Raw genomic sequence first — 7,777 nt, 5'->3', positions numbered from 1 at the left:
ATGCAGAGCGCGTAGGGGAACTGATTTGTGGAGGTGATTTCAGGACCTCACACTCTTGTGGCCTCTGAGTTAGTGGGTACCTGCATCTGTCCAGCCTCTCTTCCTGCCCTGTGACCTGCAGACACTCAGTCCAGAATCCTAAGTCCATGACTAAGGTTGTGTGAAGGGGTCCATGATTTTCTGAGAAAAGGAACATGAAGAGAATTTATAGATGAGAAGCCCATGGTTATTGACATTAAAAAATGAGACAGTGCCAGCATCATAGTTTAGGAAAACACCAACACGACGGGGAGGAACACTCAGGAACAGCGTTAAGGTGGTGGAGTCAGAGGAGGCAGAATCCACAAAAGCCTTATATTCAGAATGGTTCGGTAGACCTATAACCAAGTTTCAGATTTAGGTTGATATGGAGAGCTTCATGCAGATGTTTTTACCTTGATTTACGTTAACATGTTTTTTGTCTTGTTTTATAAAATCCATCATATTGGAGTCAGGACATTTTTCACCATACACCCCCAAAACCCAGGCATATTTATCTGACACATCTGCCTCCCAGTAATGTTTTCCTGATGTGATAGGAGGTGACCCAGGGCACCATAATCCTCATAATAGCCTTTCTGATACAAATAACATGTTCTCAAATAAAAGGCAGACTTCACTTGTCTCCTATCCACAGAAATGACAATATTTGATTTATCCGTGGGAGGATCCAGGGTCACGTGTACTGTAGAAAAGTTATAGGGTTGGTGAGGAATATGATGTACCTTTATTAGTGACATTGTCAGAGAGGTGTTGAGAATAAAATGAATGGGAAATGGGAAGAATTTGATTTGGTTCTTCAAGAGCAGTACACACTGCAGAAATATAATATGTATGTGTGTGGTGGGAGGGAAAATATGGATTTATACATGAGACCTAGTAGAAAATGCCAAATACTAAAAGATGAGGACAAGGTGGCTTCATGATATTGTGATTTCTCCTTACCCCAGGAGCGTCGCACATCTGTCAGTTCTGAAATTAGAAAAAATCCATAACATTAAGTATAGGCAAAAGATTCTACATTAACATCTAATTTCTCTCCAAATCAGAGAAAGACTGAGGTCTATGTATAGTAGTACAGGGAAGAATGAGAGGTGAACAAGACAGCTGACCACTCCCCATTGAATAGGTCAGCAGCATATAATATCTGTCTTCCTTTGTCTCTATCTACACCTAAAACCTGACTTTCAACCCCATAACAAAAATCTCACAGCCACCCATTGCTCTGGCATTCCTCACCAGTAAAGGCTTCCAGCACCCCTCTCAGGTCAGGAGCTTGAAACATTGTCCTTTGCTTCGTGGGGAGAGTATTTGGCTTCTTCAGAGTGAAGGTCTTACTCCTAGGGATGACAAAATAGATCCACACACCTCTGAATTTTTGTCTCTTCAAAACCACTGATTTTTATCTACTCACCCCAAGGAGGACTTGAGCCCCCATTCATGGACCCCTCAGACAGGACAGACTAGACTTCTGACCTTGGCACCAGAAGAAATGTGCTCAATACACTTTCTCAGTTGACTGCTATCTGCCCTTGGAAAGGCGCTGACCTCTCAGAAGTAGTTTATTCCTTTCACAGTGATAACTATCCTCTCCCTTTCTAACTCCTAAAAATCATATGAAATTATGTGCCATAGTGAATTTCTTTAAAATGCAAAATTTAGTACCTTGAAATATATTAGTATAAGGAAATGTCATGACATGGATGTAGTCTCCCAGCAATATGACAAGAAAGTGAACATGGCTGTTTATGTCTGAGATATGTCAATTGTGGGAATATTGTCTAGGGAGGCTGAACACCTTTAAGTTCCACTGCCCTGTAGGGAGACCTCCAGAACTACATCTGTGATTTCAGTCTTTTGGTAAAAAAATGTAACCCTTGGAAAAGAAGATATTGTAAATATGATACTAATAGTGGTCTGAATTTCATGTGCTTGGAAGAGATTAGTGCGGCCAAGTAGGTGTTCAGATTTAGATACAAAGATGATGTCCTTCCATTCTAACTTTAAAATATACTACAAGATGGATCAATGGTTTTCCCCAAGGTCAAAATATTCCTTGATATTCAAGTCGGCTTTTAGAAAATAAAAGGAACCATATCTTCTATTCCCAGAGAAGACATTTAAATATAAAGGAGTTGTCTCAAATTCTGGGTGCCTCTGAGGTAAAGAAGACATGACATTCCCACAGTGAATACATTACCTATGAAATGTGGAAATCTGAGTTAGATACAGGCATGAAGAGTGCATAGAATTTATGAAGTCAGATGGGTCTGATACTGAAACATCTGATGTTTAATTGCTACTAATCCATACTCTGCAACTCCTCCCAAGTAAATTGCCTAAATAAAAGCTGGTTCATTCTCAATAGATATGGAATACACAAACCATGTGTGAACAGAAATTTAAGATATAACTACATCTAAATTTGTCTGCCTTGAGCAATATTTTATTCTAACTTTAATGGCTTTAAACTACTTTTTACAGCACAAAAAGACCATCTCTGATCTTCCACACATACCTTTCCATAGTATCTTTCACATCCTAGGGAGGAAAGAGAAACTATAAGTCATGAAGTAATAAGCTCTTTTCACTAACAAAACTTCAACACATCTTCCCACTCCCCAACCCACCCCCCCCCCATCTGGTGGGAATAGAGATGGTCTTAATGTGAGAGCAAAATAATAGAGACAAGACCCGGGTGAATCATTTTGGAATATTCATCTATAGTTGTATGTGTCCCTAAAATACAGAAACAGCTTTGACCATTGTGCCTACACAGCTTGAGCTTTCAGTACCTGGAGATGAGACATATTTATGAGAAAAATATGAGGCCCCTGATATATTCCCATGTTCATAAGACTTCTCAAGAGATGATTTGAATATTTCACATTTTGTTTATTTATTCAACACAAATGTAAAGTGATGTACTATTACTTGTCAGGCATTTTGCCATAATTTGTAGAAACAAAGATGAGTAGTTATAGTTTCCTCAAAAGTTCACATGGCTTCTGCTGAGTGTACAAGCAAACAAGTGTATTAATGTAGGCATTTCTCAAATGTCTCTTATTTTTTCACCCACTATCTATAATTGATCTTATTCACACCCTAAAATTCAAAACACATATATTTATAATTTATTTCCAAGTCCTTAATATTACTCAGTTTTGTCTTTTAAATGCAGGTTATTATAATGCTTAGTAAAGAAGCCACAGAAACCAGTAACTTAGGATATTTGCTATGTAACTTACTTTTCAACAAAGAAATTTCCTCCTCTTTTATACACCTTTGTCCATGTTACCAATATCCACTTGGTCACTATTCTAAACACTATAATATTTACTGCATTTCAGGCACTAACAAGACAGCTCATTCCATATTCTTAACTATTTTCAGTCATCTAATCTTATTTATCATCACAGGTTTCTCCCTCTCCCTTTCTTTCTCTCTAAAAGCAGTCAACACATATTTTTTTAAAAAAATCACCACAAGGCTGGTAGGAGGGGCAAAATGAAACTGGCTGGTACCACACGCACAGGTGTAGATTATGAAATGGGACCCCAACTCAGCTTGAGGGGCAATCCCACACACTGATGTGCCAATGGCAATCAAGGCTCAACTACAACAAGAAGGCACCCACAACTCAAACATTAGACACCCCTAGAGAACCTGGTTCAGATGAACACAGAAACTGCACCACTGGGCCCCAAGGGAAGCCTGCTACATAAGGCCACTCTGCCAAGGTTGGGAGATGTGGCAGATATACCAAACACATAGAAATAAACATAGGTAGGCAGCCAAATGAGGAGACAAAGAAACATGTCCCAGATGAAAGATCAGGACAAAATTTCAGAAAAATAACTAAACAAAATGGAGGCAAGCAATCTACCAAATGCAGAATTCTAAACACTGGTTATAAGGATGCTCAATGAACTTAGGGAAAGAATAGATTACCTGCCTGAGAACTTCAACAAAGACAGAAGAAACATAAAAAGGAGATAGAAAGCATAAAAAATACCCTGTGAGAAATGAAAAATACAAAGAAAAAAATCTCAAAAGCAGTTAATTATCTATAAGGGGGCTCCATAAGAATCCCAACTAATTCCTAAACTCGAACTTTGCAGGCCAGAAGGGAGTGGTATGAAATATTGAAAGTGATGGAAAGCAAAGACCTACAACCTAGATTATTCTACCTAGCAAGGCTATTATTTAGAATTGAAGGCGACATAAAGAGCTTCCTAGATAAGAAAAAGCTCAAGGAGATAATCACTACCAAATCAGTATTATAAGGAAGGTTAAAGAGACTTAAGAAAAGGAGAAAATAAAAAGCAAAAATGTAAATAAGAAAATCATCACGATGTAGAAGACATGACCAACATTGTCAAACAGCTCCACCTGACAACTAAAGACCCTTTCATCCAATCAATACACACTTCACATTCTTTTCAAATAATATTTTAGTCAATAAAGCAAATGTCAATACATCTAAAAGATTGAAATAATGAAATATATGCTTTCTGATTAAAAATGAATTAAATTTAAGATACACAACAGAAGGAAAAGTGAAACAATCACCAAGTGTTTATACATTAAACAGCACCATTTCAAATATTTCAAGGGTTATGATAAAAATAACAAAGAAAATCTGAAAAAAGTTAAATTGATTCATAATAACAAGGCCCAGAAGGTGGGGCTCAGTGCTTGAGGGCTGACCTATGAACCAGTAGGTTGAGGTTCAGTTCCCAGTCAGGGCACACACCAGGGTTGTGGACTCCATCTCCATTAGGAGGCGTGCTACAGACAGCCAATCAATGATTGCCTCTCATCATTGATGTTTCTATCTCTCTCTCCCTCTCCCTTTCTTTCTGAAATTAATAAAAAACAAATAAGTAAATAATCCCAAAGTATGGAATACAGCTAAAACAATGCATTTATAACATTAAGAGAAAAGACGGTGAAGTCAGTGGTCCAAATTCCTACTTTAAGCCTTGGCTGGTGTAGCTCAGTGGTGAGAGTGTCGGCCCTAGGATCAAAGACTCCCATGTTCAATTTCTGGTGAAGGGCATGTACCTGTGTTGCAGGTTTGAACCCTGGCCTCCTTTGAAGTGTGTGCCCGAGGCAACCAATGAATCTGTCTCTCTTACATGATGTTTCTCTCTCTCCCCTTCCCTCCCTTCTCCCCTACCTCCTTACCTTTTACTCTCTCTAGTAAATGGAAAAAATATCTTAGGGTGAGGATTAACAAAAAAACCAAGAAATTCTCACTTTAAGAAACTGAAAAAAGAACAATGAATTAAATACAATGTACACACACAAACACATACACACTCTCATATATGAATGTGCATTTACATACACACACACAAAGGAAACTACATAAGTGATAGTAGAAACCTGTGATATAGAAAGGTTAAATATAAATAAAAAATAAATAAATAAATAAATAAATAAATAAATAAATAATAACACAGTAAAATTTATTCTTAAAAAGTATCAATGAGCCCTGGCTTGTTTGGCTCACTAGATAGAGGGTTGCCCTGCAGACTGAAGGGTCCTGGGTTCGATTGCAGTCAAGGGTACATGCCCCAGTTGCAGCTCGATCCCCAGTAGGGGTCATGCAGGAGGCAGCCAATCAATGATTCTCTCTTATCATTGATGTTTCTATCTCTCTCTCCTCCTGCCTTTCTCTCTAAAATCAATAAATAGATATTAAAATCAAACAAACAAACCAAAAAATGTCAATGACCTTGAGAAATTATAACTTACTTGACCAAAAATAATCACAAAATCAGAAATAAAAGAGGAGCCATTACTGTTAATATTGTAGAAATGAACAATATTCTAAGAAATAATGACTAATTTCATGCTTATGAATCTGACCACTTAAAATGGACAAATTTCTACAAAGATGTACATTACTGAGAACTGACTCAAGAAATATAAAAAACCTGAGAAAACCTAATACAAGTAAAAAAAATATTTTAAACTTTTCCATTAACATAAAGGCCCAGAGTGAGATGGTTCCACTGGTAAATCTACTGAATAATTAAAAAATAAATAATGCCAATCCTTCACAAGTGTTTATTTAGGAAATTCAGAAGGAACAAAAAAATTTCGACTTATTCTAAAAAGAAAAACAACAACTCTTGTATCCTCAAGAGATACCTGAATAAAGTTCTAGGCTAGATCACAGATACAGGGGCCTACAGAATACAAGGAATCTTCTCTTCACAGTCAATTTGGTACTTTAATTGATACATTAATAAGAACCAGATTTTTCCTTGTTGTTCATGCATTCAACAATTTCAATAACCTCTGAAACAGATGCAGGGAAGGGTCACTGCAAGACCAATGGAACCTCAGGGTCAACACCACAAACAGCACAGCCACACAGCAGAGAAGGAAACTTAGTCTTAATTTTCCTTAAGTTCAGATGCTGGGGCTTATTTCTAAGTCTTACCTGCAGCAACTCTACTATTGACCCCTGCAACTGATGCTCCAGATCTGAGATGAGATCTCTCAACAACTTCCTCTGCTGGGCCAGCTTACGCTCAGCCTGAGCCAGGTCATCGAGATTCTCTGCCGCCTCCTTCTCCAGCCTTTGCAGCTCCTTTTGCTCCTCCCTGGCCAGGATACCTCTCAGTTGTTTAAAACAATCCTGGACACTTTTCAAGTCATTTTCTATTTGATCCTTCAGGAATGAGAAAGAAAGACAGGGACTCAGGCTATCAGGCAGAGTGAGATCCAGAAAAGGAAGTATTTGATTTGAATGTTCTCAAAGGGAAGAGAGATGAAAGCAGAGGAGCAATTCTTGGGGAGGCTGATTTTCCCCATTATTTCATCTTCATCACATTCCAAAATAATGCTCTCATGTCTACATTATTGAGGCCAACCCCGAACCAAAATGGGTCATCTGGGTGTGGCTCAGCTCTCACAGAGCTGCCCTGGACAGTCATGCCTCCATGCATTACTCCTCACCCCACCCACCCTCAGCCTATGTTGAGCACCTGGGACAGAGCCATGAACCATTGGCAATTGCCTTCCCTGGAAGAGTTTACGGGTCAAAAAAAAAAAAGAAGAAAAAAGAAAAAAAAAGATAAATGAATATAAAATTCACTACCATCCTCACTAGAGAGTCTAACTATGGGAATAACTAACCTACAAATATCTGCACTATTTTGTGACATGCTTACTTTCCAGCCCTATTTCTACCAGAGAAAGGATAAATAAAGAATGGCTAATCAATGGCTCTAGACATATCAACTGTCAGAAAACAAGAAGGAAGGGAGCTCCTTCTGACTAAATCCCAAAGTCATGCCCAGATTCTTGGATAATTACCACAAAGAGTCTCCTCCTACCTTCCTGGAAGTTTTCTCTTCTTCAAGGTCATCATTCAATTTTTCAGCTTTCTGCTGCTCTGCCCTCAGCCTGTCCAGAGCTGCCTGGAGCTTTTCCTATGGGAGAAGAATCACTTCAGGGTTAAGCTATGGGCTCTCGCCTCATCAGAAGAGAGGATTAATTAGAAGAAATCAGGTTCATCTCTAAAGAAACTGTAAAATGACCATTAGAATCTGTGATTTGAAGGAAACCTGAAGTGGTTATGTGTTCTTTAAGACTCAGATGATGGAAGTCACCATTACTATGTCAAGAGAAGACTGGTTCTCTTTGCCTAGAAGAAAATATTGATCCTGTAGTAAGGAAAGAACTTAGGTCTCCATCACCCAGCTGCCCAGTTACCCCT

The 7,777-nt window shown here is 38.4% G+C and overlaps 1 pseudogene; it reads right to left on the bottom strand.

Annotated features, from left to right (window-relative positions):
• LOC111823000 overlaps positions 1-7,777 on the bottom strand; it is a 34,763-nt pseudogene that overhangs the window by 10,082 nt on the left and 16,904 nt on the right.

This window comes from Myotis lucifugus, unplaced genomic scaffold, assembly GCF_000147115.1.
Source record: "Myotis lucifugus unplaced genomic scaffold, Myoluc2.0 scaffold_138, whole genome shotgun sequence".
NCBI classification, from domain to species: Eukaryota; Metazoa; Chordata; class Mammalia; order Chiroptera; family Vespertilionidae; genus Myotis; species Myotis lucifugus.
The sequence above is the reverse complement of the archived record's forward strand: the minus strand, read 5'-3'. Positions and strand labels throughout refer to the sequence as shown.